Here is a 12,209-nt window from a genome sequence, read left to right as displayed (position 1 = left end):
GACCCGGGAATCAAGCAGACCTCTCTAGAGGACCAAACACCTTTATATGATCAGCTGAGGTCCATCTGAGGACATGCTGAATTATGGAAAGTTCATGCACGGCCCCAAAATCAATTAATTAAAATTCACACTCACAGATCAATGCAGACAACCACTTTGCCAGGAACACAAAGGCCAAAGCAGTGGCCGATGGAATCACAAACACAAGCTTAACACACCCTAACAGAGCTAAACAAAATGTCATGTAATATCTGTCTGTAATATCATTGCAGGATTTGGAGAACATTCATTAATCTAGAAAGCGCAGGAGGCACTAAAATTAAAGCTGGTGTGGGAATGAATGTATGTGTATGGTATATAATAGTGGCTGAAGGATAGAGGGATGTTTGATGATGAAGCACGTGTCCACAGGGGTTTAAACACAGCTGGTTCTGCTTTTTCATCTGGCAAGTTTCATTCCAGATCAAGGCTGAATGCATGACCAGTTGGCAACCATGCACAGACTTTGAAAGTTTTTGCATTTTAATTGGCTCCTGAGGTGTCTCAATAACCATTATATTAATGATGCCAGCAGAGTAAATAGTGATTCTTTCTTTTCGACTTTTTTTCTGCATTTTATGTGTTGCAGTGGATCCTTCATACATTCACAGTATGCCCACCTCTTCAGACACTACTAAACCACTGCCCTATCCCTGCTCTCCTTCAGGAGGGAAAGTGCTAAAAATCACAGCATCTGAATTTGCATTGTGATGGGAAAAGTGCTACAGATGTACAATTTGTATCACTGTATTATCTGATCTTCAGGTGTACAGCACGCTTCCCCTGGGCTAGATTGAAAACGGTTGTCATTTGATTAAAGAGAGAAAATCAATACATAGAGTCTGTGACTTACTCGAATGACTCATACTCCGGTAAAACATACTGATCATATCAACAAAACTGAAACCATAGAAATACCAAAAATATTATTGAGGATAGCTCTAATAAAACATGTACAAAAATATTAAATAGTCTATATGTGCTATGTATTTTTATGCTTATTAGAGTATTCCGTCATTACCTTAGTGTAACACTATATTGAAATCAATTGTCGGTCGAGTCCCCTGTGCGCTTCACATGAGAAGCACTATTTTGTATGATGAACACAGTTGCTTTCTACTGTATTCATTGTAATCAGGTACTTATTAGGTACCATTTTAGTAAGGATGGTACATTAGAAGGTAGTTGTCTACAGTATGTAGGCAGAAGTCAAAATGGCAGCTCTCTAGGTTTAACTAACTATTACTATTACTACACATTACATGCAAATAGTTCACATAACCTTTGACCCCTGAGTATATATTGAGAGTATATGTCTCATAATGCAAGTTATTGAACACAATCTCAACATGAAGATGTCATATATGAGAACAACTGGAAAAAATGGTTGACATTAGTAAAGAAGAAGGGAGCTTTTGCACTCATTTTACAGTGTACTGGAAATTTTATGAAGACCATATCAAGATCATAAATGTACTTAAATAAATCACACAGCCTAGACCTTATAGTGTAACAGATAATTGGTTCAGTCACATGATATGCTTTTCTGACAATAATATTTTTAATAACAAATTCTGTACAGGCATAAATAAATAGATAAAACACACATCACCAAACAGTAACAGTACAAAACGAGCATTGAGAAAGTAAGAAATCACCTTATAACATATAAAAAAATAGGATATAATAATTTTGATCAATACTGTAATATAATATAATATAATATACTTAATTAATATAACTTAATAACAAATACTAAATAATATTAAATATTTAATGTCTATTTATTTATTTAGTAATTAGCCATGTAATAAACATGATAATGTATGACCAGTCATTATCGAGAAAAAAAGAAAAAAGAGAACAATTATTATTTTGTGATAGTAATGATGTAGAGATCTGATTCATTTATTTCATTTTTGAGATCAATAAATATTTCAACCAGACATGCATTGAGAAGAGGAGTTTTGATACAGTGCAGTAAAGTAGGCCACAAGCAGTGGAAATGAGAACAAAGAAGATGGAGGATGCTTACCCTCCTCCCCCCTCCCTGGCCACATCTATCTCCCAACAACCATTCACTCCCAGACTGTCTGGTTACCAAGGAAACAGCACCTGCAAAGGAAGGCACCATGCCTGAAAATTCTGAATCCGAGCCAGCAGGTCATGTTTTTGTTAAGAGACTACATTAACAGCTAATGTACGGTGGACAGTTTGTATAAAATGGTGGCCACTATTTCAGGCAATTCACCCATAATCAGCCAAGCAGTGGATAGTCATGAATCTCATGAAAACATGTCCAGGCCACATTTCTCCCCAATGTTATATTTGACAAGAAAAATACTATTTTAGAAGCCATTGTGACATTATTATCATGTGACATTTCCCCAACAAAATTATCATGACCTTAATGCTACCGGACATTTGATCATTCCAATTATTTACGATGATGATTTTCATTAGATTTCATCATTGTAATACAGGATTTGCTAACTGTAAACATTAATATAATGTTTTTATACAGTAAATACAATTGATAGTGTATATATATATACACTATCAATTGTATTTACTGTATAAAAACATTATATTAATGTTTACAGTTGATCTACACCTCAGTTACATTTTCACATCTGGGTGAATTTTCACAAACCCATTTTCTATTTCACCTCAAAGTCAGAAGATAGAAATAAGGAATTAGGCTTTACTTTTACAAATGTTATATATATATAACATTTACATAATATTTACTTTTACAAATGTTATATATATATATATATATATATATATATATATATATATATATATATATATATAACATTTGTAAAAGTAAAGCCTAATTCCTTATTTCTATCTTCTGACTTTGAGGTGAAATAGAAAATGGGTTTGTGAAAATTCACCCAGATGTGAAAATGTAATTGAGGTGTAGATCAACTGATGAACCCAATGCAGTGCTGTCCATTTTAGGGAGGTACAAAAAAAATTTCTATGAAATTTACAATTAAAATTGTGCAATATGAAGGCATTTTAGCATTGCCCTCTACGTGAACACTAGTCTCCATGCCAGGGACTCACCAATCAAGAAACTAGCAAGCATGTGTTTCTAAGGTAAGGTCATTGGATTATTCAGATGACCAAGGGCCTCATAATAATGACTCATCAAAATTTCATCTAATGGTCAGCATAATTCTGCAGTACAGGAGAGGTGCTACAAGAAATACGCAACCATGCATTCCTCGGACATTTGCTAAATGTAAAGAAACACCACTGCAGTAATGCAACCCGCACAAGAAGAGACAGTCACAATGTCGATGAAAACTGCTTTTATTTATCAGCAGGCAAAAGTACAACAGGGTAAATCCAGAAGAAGAGTGGTCAGGGGGAGCGCAAGGTCGAGGCCGGGGAATCAGGATATGGTAAAGGGCAAATCTACGAAAGAGTGGTCGAGGAAAGCGTAGGGTCGAAGCCGGGGAAGTCAGAATAGTAGAACGGGTAAACAAGCGAGCTGAATAGACAGGGGAGCTAGGGGAACACTAGAGCTGGCAAAGCGAAGGGGTAAACTAAACAATAACCAACAAGAGTGAAACGAAAGGGTTGTGATATATATAGGGGAAAAAACGAGCGGTGCAGGTGAAACGAATAACCAGGTGATTGGGACGAGTACAGGTGAAACTAATACTCTGGAGATTGGGAGCGTGCATGAGAGCCAGAGGGGGGTGATTGGGAGTGAGCGTGTGAGCTCGGGGAGCGAGCCTGTGAGCTCGATGAAGCGGGGAGAACTAGAGGAGCGGGGTTCGTTACAAGTAACCTTCATCATATGCTTGCCAACAACAATCCTTGTTTGATACCTCATATCACCTTCACAGTAACAAAACATCCCTGAAGATTGGACGATAGGACCATTTACATTAAAAGACCTGCAGAGAATGTGCAAGTATATAGATCAATCTTGTTTTATGATCAGGCTTGAGTGACACTTAAAAAGTAGACATGTTTCAGCTTCAAAGTGTCAAACAGTTCTCAAATGTCTTTCAATAGAAACATATCAGCTCCCATGGGATATATCAACCTATGCTGACAACAACATGACTGCACCTTTATTGAAGCCAGTAGTCAACAAATCACCAGTTTTGGAGTTTTAAAAGTGCTTTGAAAGAAAAGTGTACCAAGCATCAGTTTATCTTCAATCAATCAATCAATCAACTATTTATTCATTATTTAGACCTATATTTGTTACATTGTAACACTAAAATGTCTCAACAAATCAATAGTATTTGACTGGCCTGTATGTAATTATTAGAAAATCTAAAGATTAGAAAAGTGTCTCTTGAAGTAAATACCTCATGCAGACTAACCTGTCCAAAGCAATTCTCAGCTAGATGAAGTTCTTCTAATTGATTAATTGATAAGAACACCACCATCTTGTGTCTGAATAGACAGTAAGGTTTCACAACACAGGAAGAGGACGATAACAAATATAACAGCTGTCACTTCTTAAAGTATTCATTACATAACATTTAGACTTTTTGTAATAAAACATTCAGACTTTTCGGGGGCTAACATCACATCTAGTCTGAGGACTAGTCTGAGTTACCAAGGTCCAGACATGGGTCTCGTGGACAATGACTCACATAGCCTTACAGTAATATCCAAAATGAATGCTGCTTGAAAGCTGGAGTAACTCATAGTTCACCCAAAGGAGGCTTTTGTGCAAGGTGTAATCTGAACTTTATGCTTTCGGCTTCCATGCAGCCATAGCTTATGTGCAAGCAATAGCCAAGCTCATTTTAGATGAAGTATACAATAATTGTCAAATTCATATGAAGCCTATCATCTTTGCTCCACGATTTTTTTAAAGCATCTACATAATGATTAATGCTTTGGAGAAAAACCTTTTATATGCAATATGTATGCAATGTATACATGTATATGTAATGAGAGCCAGCTGGTACGTGATAGCTGTGCAGAGTGTAACTCACTCCTCTGGCCTTAAGAGGCAAACTAGCTTCTGACGCTAGAGGATGTAGCTTTTAGCCTCGTCGTTAGCTCGCCCACATCCCATGCTGGAGACACCGGTTTCAATCCTGTTCGGAGCAGGTCAAGCAGGACTGGTAACAGTGGTGCCATGACCCGGATGAGAGTGAGGTTTAGGGGGGCGAGTGTAATGGGAGCCAGCTGGTACGGTATAGCTGTGCAGTGTGTAAACCTTACTCCCCTGGCCTTAAGAGGCACACTAGCGACTGATGCTAGAGGCTGTAGCCTTTAGCCTCCTTGTTAGTGCACCCACCTCCCATGCCGGAGTCGCCAGTTCGAATCCTATTCTAACCATAATAATCAAATAAAAAAAACAGCCCTTAGAAAATACTAAAATACAATTAGTATAAGATATATTTAGACCAGGAACTGATATTTACAGTACAGTATATGCATTTTTATATATACAGCCTGATCATTATGGAAATTTAATTGATTTACATTACAAGCTAGCATGACATCCCCTTACTATTGTACAATGATCATTAAAGCCTGATGTATCAAATATGATTAATAAACAAACAGATTTTGTCTATTGGTTCAAGTCCCATTTAAAAAAATTATATTTCAACTTTGTAGGGTTCATTAAAATGTATATTTACATTTACCTCACTATGCATATGCATATGAGTAAACTGGGGATTTTTAGGCAATATGTTGGTGGGTCAATGATGTGACGCTTCAATTCAAACAAAATTATTACTTGAATACACCTCTTCTATGATGAACATGTTATCAATTACTGAGTTCAAAGTCATTTTTATATTTTTTTCTGGGGCTTAAAAAGTATAAAGAAAAAAAATGTCATGTGGTGCAACCGCCCGGAGACAGTAAAAAAACATTCAAAGTCTCATTAAAAGCTGATATTCTTTAAAAAATAAATGTTGGCATGAGTTGTGTTGAATAAACTTTTATTATTATGAATATTTCTTTAAGAAAATGCAGTGAAACAATTTTCATTTAATATTTGCGGGTCAAGCAGGACTGGTAACAGTGGTGCCGTGACCCGGATGGGAGTGAGGTTTAGGGGGGTGAGTGTAACGTCCACCAAATCAAAGTCATTTTCTCCACCAAATCAAAGTCATGTGGTGCAACCAACATGTAGGTAAAAATTTTGTTGTCTTGTGACAAAAATCATAAAACAGAGATCTCTTTAGACCCACAAGACTGTGTGTGAAGATTTAAATCAAAATAACTATTTGTCATACCATTAATTATCAATATTTTGACATTTTAATGAAAAGGATAATGATGAAGTTGTGTACACGTTCATGTATTCAAGGTGCAAGGAAACTATTTTAATACCTTTTACTTAATGGTTGCACCGCATTACATTCTTATACCATTAAGTCATTAAATCATTATAAATAATAATTTATGCAATTAAATAAATGTCTTGCTACAAAATGCTATAAATGTATTTAAAACAATTTATAAAAACAACATGAACTCAAAGATTACATGTCTACAAATGTATAGTGTTATAAACCAGATTTGTTTTTTATATTTATCATTTTTATCATCTTGGACAACCTTATTTGTCAATGACCCAGGCCTATTCTTGCTCCATGAATAAATATTTACCAAAATAAATTTTGCAATCTTCAGGAAGAAATGAAAGTCATCATTTTAGTATTATTATAGTCTACAGTATATAGCCAATATTTTCCCCCCTTAATTCTGATGTTCACTGAAACATTTAGAGTAATGAGCCATTCTGAGCCTGGTTTAGGGTGGGACTAGTTTAGTCTTTTAAACAAATAATTTTTACTGACAAATTCTATAGCATCTCACATGCAAATCAAGGAATCGTCGCATTTGCTTTGTGCTCATGTAAAAATGCAGCTGTGAGGCGGAAACACTCGCAGAAAAGCTTCTGTTCCCCTCATGCTTCTCAGGGCGTCAAAGGCTGTATATGCCCAAACGTCGTTATTTCATTAAAATCATATGAATCTTTCATCAAACAGGAAATTATCCTGTCTCTCTGACTTCTAAACATTAAAGAGCACGACGTTCACAATCTTCAGGTAGATGATAATTTACCTTTGCTGTTTTATTTGTGACCTTGGCCGTTGTATTTTGGCTTCTACGCAACAAGATAGAGAAAATCTGTATTTTTTTTTCCTACCTTAAAGCAATATGTAATTTTCAGAGGTAAGCTAATTTAATCTTATTTGAGCGCGTTAACGCATAATATTCGTGGGAAAGCGCGAGCGTGAGTAGCCGTCTCTGTTGACCTCATGAATATTCGGATCAGGACCACGTCTCACGGACACACAGAGTTAATGCTGCTGTACACATACACCGCAAAAAGATCAGTACATATGCATGTTTTGTGATTAATTGGTCGTACATGTTTGAACATAAAGGCTAATAGCTTTAATTTGATTGAATCTTACCTCATTTTCAAGCAGCGTTGGTGGTATTTACTGGGCGTGGAGTCCGTGCTGTCTTTCTCTGTGAAGACGATGCCCTGCATTCAGTGATGCTGCGCGCTCTGATGTCATGCAATGCGCGCTCTCTCTCTCTCTCTCTCTCTCTCTCTCTCTCTCTCTCTCTCTCTCTCTCTCTCTCTCTCTCTCTCTCTCTCTCTCTCTCAAAAAATGCTGCTGAAAATCTGGTCTGATGGCAATTAAATTCCTGACCCTAAAGTCAGTAATGTATTCCAAATACTTCAGCACTAGTTCTTCAGTACTGGTAGATTTTTCACTTGTTTTGACTATAAAAACTTTGCCAGTTCAGTAAGACAAAATACAGATGTTAAAAATACATTCTCTGAAAAACCTAAATATACAAGATAAATCAAATTTATATTTTTACAGGAAAACAATACAAAAATTATTATCAAGAAGATGATTTTTGCCCTAATATCAAAGATCTTACTAGAAAAAAAGATTAAAAAATGATTAAAAAATATGATCGTGTCTGGTAACATGTGCATGTAAAATGGCTATTAATTGCATTTTAGCTTAGTTTTAAAGCTGACAATTTACATAAAATGTATTTCTATTTCTTCTGCTCCAAACTTACTTCAAACGTACTTCTCTGTCTGCTCGTATGAATGTAACACATCATAAGAAAGTGTTTCACCACTGTTCAAATGCACATTGGATTGCATCATTTATATGTATAAATGTAAAAAATGTAAAGTAATTTCTTTAGTATTCTAATTACCAATTATTTAAATTGTAACTTCAGTGGAATACAGTTACTAATATTTTGTATTTTAAATATGTAATCCCGTTACATGTATTCTGTTACTCCCCAACCCTGTACACCTGGATGATGTGACGGCAGTCATAGTGCGCCACCAGTGCTAGGTAGCATTACTTTTAAAAGTACTCATTAGAATATTGTGTTACTCCTTAAAAAAGAAACTTAATTAATTAAAGAGTTATTTTTTTATGGAAATTAAGCCTTACTTTACTTTTGCGTTACATTTATCTCACAGCCACTTTCTCTTCTAATGTGCTACGCATTCCATACAAGAGACATTTCAGGTCATGCAAGCTACTGTACAACACTCATGTCAAAACAACAGATATTTAGAAAGTAGGTATTCATGTCATATTTATAATAAAGAATCAATAACATGAATATGCATGATTTTTGTTTTTACATCAACATGTCAGCCAATATGAATAATAAAGAATAACCACTGACTTACCTAAAGCAGCAAAGTCCAACACTTGAACCTGCATCGTATATCATCATGCGCTGTGCCCATCTATAATGCCAGAGTCAACTTGAGATGTTCTTCAGAAGTCAGGATAAAATTCTGTGGGAAATGTCAGTCTAACATGTTCAAGGAATAAGTCTGATGAATAAATAAATATTTTTCACTTAAGTCATTTTAGAGCATGCTTGTTTTGTGTTGATCACGGTGCGTACAGACGTCACAACATCAAAGGCGCATTTTGATACAACTTGAATGGAATAGTTTTTAATGCTACCAAAATGTCATAAAAAGGGTTTGTTTCATGAATCAAACTACTACTATAAAACAAAAATGTAGAATATTTTTAGAAACTAAGACATTTTTTCTGTGTACATAATCGATTTAGAACATTGCACGTAGCCACAGATCCAGAGTCAGCTTTTCTCATCCCATTCTCCCAGTTAGGCAGCTGTAACACAGAGCAGTTTGGTTACTTAAGTCAGTGAATTGAGCGAGTATTTTACCCTGTGTATCATGTCATCGCCAGTGCAAGACTACTCTTATAATCCCTCTGCCTAAATGCATTTATTGATTTTTTAATGCAGTGAGTATTAACACATGAATCAACCGCATTTCACTCAACTGAATGTTGACCTCATAATACTCTAAAACACGAAATGCACAGGCACATTAGTGAGTTAATTGACAGGCGATGTCTGTATCTAAAAGATGATTGGCTCTTGTACCTACAAGGTGGGACTTCCTTTCTAAATCCATTGACTGTTGAGTGCTAGAGCTTTTTGGTTGGGAGTTCCAATTTTTCCCATTCATTTAAATATAAGGGACTCGTATCTGCTAAATAGTCTCTGGCCTCACAATCTAGAACTGCAATACCAATCATGCACTACGTCTCCTCTGCGAAGTTTGCACACTTTTACTGTAGAGGTGTACAAAAGCAACGCGTTACTTTATTTGACAAGTAACTCAGATATTATGGTCTAAAATAAAAATACAAATTGTGTTACTTTACTCGTTACTCGAAAAAGTAATCTGATAACATAACGTTACTTTTATTGCGTTACCCCCAATGCTGCTCACCACACACCAACTGTTGGTGGAGAGGAGAGAGTAGAGTGATACAGCCAATTAATGGATGAGGATAATTAGGCCGAATTGATATGGGCCAATGGGGGGAATCTGGTCAGGACACAAGGGTTACACCCCTACTCTATACGAGAAGCGCCCTGGGATTTTTAATGACCACAGAGAGTTAGGACCTTGGTTTAACATCTCATCCGAAAGATGGTGCCTTTTTACAGTATAGTGTCCCTCTCACTGTACTGGGGCAATAGGACAGGGTGAGCACCCCCTGCTCCTATGTCTGTAGGTTTCACCTGTAGGTCTCCCATCCAGATACTGACCAGGCTCAACCCTGCTTAGCTTCTGTGCTAATATACAGTATATTTGTCTTTTAATATACAATATTTATATTAACTATAGAATTGTATAGTGACTATGAATTTATGCTCCTCGTGGGTAGAAAAAAGTCTGGGGAAAAATAAAGTAACTATTAATGAATAAATTATGAGCCATCGAATATCGAGTTTTTCTTTGTACTTTAAAACCATCACCGGTGAGGCAAATACTTGTGTGAAAAATCACAAACTGGTGCAAACTTCGACCTGTTATTGCACAGAAATATTTACATTGATTATGCTTCCAGTATTCTGACGACTGTTAGAGTAGTTGATATCTTTCTTTAACCTTTTTGCTTTTATTTCTTGTCTTTTTGAAGGTTGGAACAAATATGAGTCTGAGATGTCAATGCCTTATTCCACTACACTCAGCATAACAGGCCTGCACATGGATATTTTTGAATTATATTTTAATTTAATACATTTTATGGATTTTGTTCATTTCTTACATAACTAGTGTTCTAGTAATACACTAGAATTACTAGTAATATTTAAAGTGATGGTTTACCCAATATTTTATATACTCATTTAAACTAATCATTTACTCACCCTCATGCCATTCCAGATGTGTATGACTTTCTTTCTTCTGCAGAACACAAATGAAGATTTTTAGAAGTATATATCAGCTCTGTTGGTCCATTCAATGCAAGTGAATGGTGACCAAAACACACATAAATGCAGCGTAAAAGTAATCCATATAATTCCAGTGGTTAAATGACTGTGAGAAACAGATCAATATTTCCACTATTCTCTTGCATTGAATGGACCAGCAGAGATGAAATATTCTGAACAAAAACAAATAATTTTACAAGCAGAAGAAAGTCATACACATCTGGGATGAGGGTGAACATATGAGAGATTTTTAATTTTTGGGTGAACTATCCTTTTTTTCTCAATCGCTTTGGCTCATTTTCTGAAACAGACTTAACATTCTCTAAAGTGTAAGTACAATTGTCACAACTGTTTTATGTGACATCTCAACTCTATTGCATGTCGGCAAACTTTAGTAACTCACCCAAATACTTAATTCATGCTTCAAACCTTATCGTGTCAGTAAATTGGCCAAAGCCTCCAAAATGAAAAGTTTTTTTTTTTTTGTCATTGTGTGAGTCGTAATGGTCAAAATGTTTAGATGTTTTTTCCACCATGGCAGTCAACCCTGGATATGTTTGCTATATACAAATTTCATTTTTGTTCTACTTTGTTGTTGACACTGACTGTTTACTGTACTATACAAGAATGTCAGTTGTGTCTATCTGATTGGTATTGTGTATCACACTGAGCTTTTTAGATACCAATTTAAACAGAAGGGAAAAGATTACTGGGGAATGTCAATACTGTACAATACTGTAATACACAGTAAAAGGATATGCACATTTGTATGTATACAGTAAATTTATTTTTGTAGCAATGTGTTACAGGTAAACAGAAAAATACACATTTGCATGTCCATTTTTCATATTGTGAACAGAAAATTGCCACAAAATCACATCCATGCAAAAAGAAAAAAAGAAAAACCTGCAACAATGAAAAAACCTGCAGTAGTTCTGTGAATAAAATGAATACAAATAAATTGTAACTCCTCACTGTATGTAACACTACAAGTTCCCATCTTGGTGGAGATCCTGTCGCTCTTGTTGGTCTGACCAGAGATTTAACAGACATTCCATGTCATAGATATTAAAGGAATACACATGTATGTCTGACAGATTTTGATAACTTGCATGTGATTGCTCACACAATGAAAGAATGTTTATAAGTTTTGAAGAGTATGACACTTTCACTCAACTCATCAGTTTTGATCAGCAAGCCATGTGCATTTGTGATTGTGCAAATTGTAGACAGTTGTGCTTACTCTTTTGCACACATGTGCCAAAACACATGCAATTTGCTTAAAAAATATGAAATTCAAGTCTCGTGTGAACAAGACACTAACTGTTCAGAGATTTGAACATATTGCTCTGAAAATATTATTCTCATTCGAGAATTGAGCCAAAGTGATT

General features: G+C 35.6%; 1 protein-coding gene across 1 annotated transcript in view; it reads right to left on the bottom strand.

Moving 5' to 3' along the window:
* The window catches only part of LOC127632697 (adenomatous polyposis coli protein 2-like), a 43,428-nt gene extending 35,907 nt beyond the window's left edge, over positions 1–7,521 (bottom strand). The window contains exon 1 of the mRNA XM_052111436.1: positions 7,473–7,521. The gene's annotated coding sequence lies outside the window, so the exon portion shown is untranslated. The remainder of the gene's footprint in view (positions 1–7,472) is intronic.
* Between the last annotated feature and the right edge of the window lie 4,688 nt (positions 7,522–12,209).

The sequence above is a fragment of the Xyrauchen texanus genome, chromosome 39 (genome assembly GCF_025860055.1).
Source record: "Xyrauchen texanus isolate HMW12.3.18 chromosome 39, RBS_HiC_50CHRs, whole genome shotgun sequence".
NCBI lineage: Eukaryota > Metazoa > Chordata > Actinopteri > Cypriniformes > Catostomidae > Xyrauchen > Xyrauchen texanus.
This window is presented reverse-complemented; position numbering and strand designations above follow the sequence as displayed.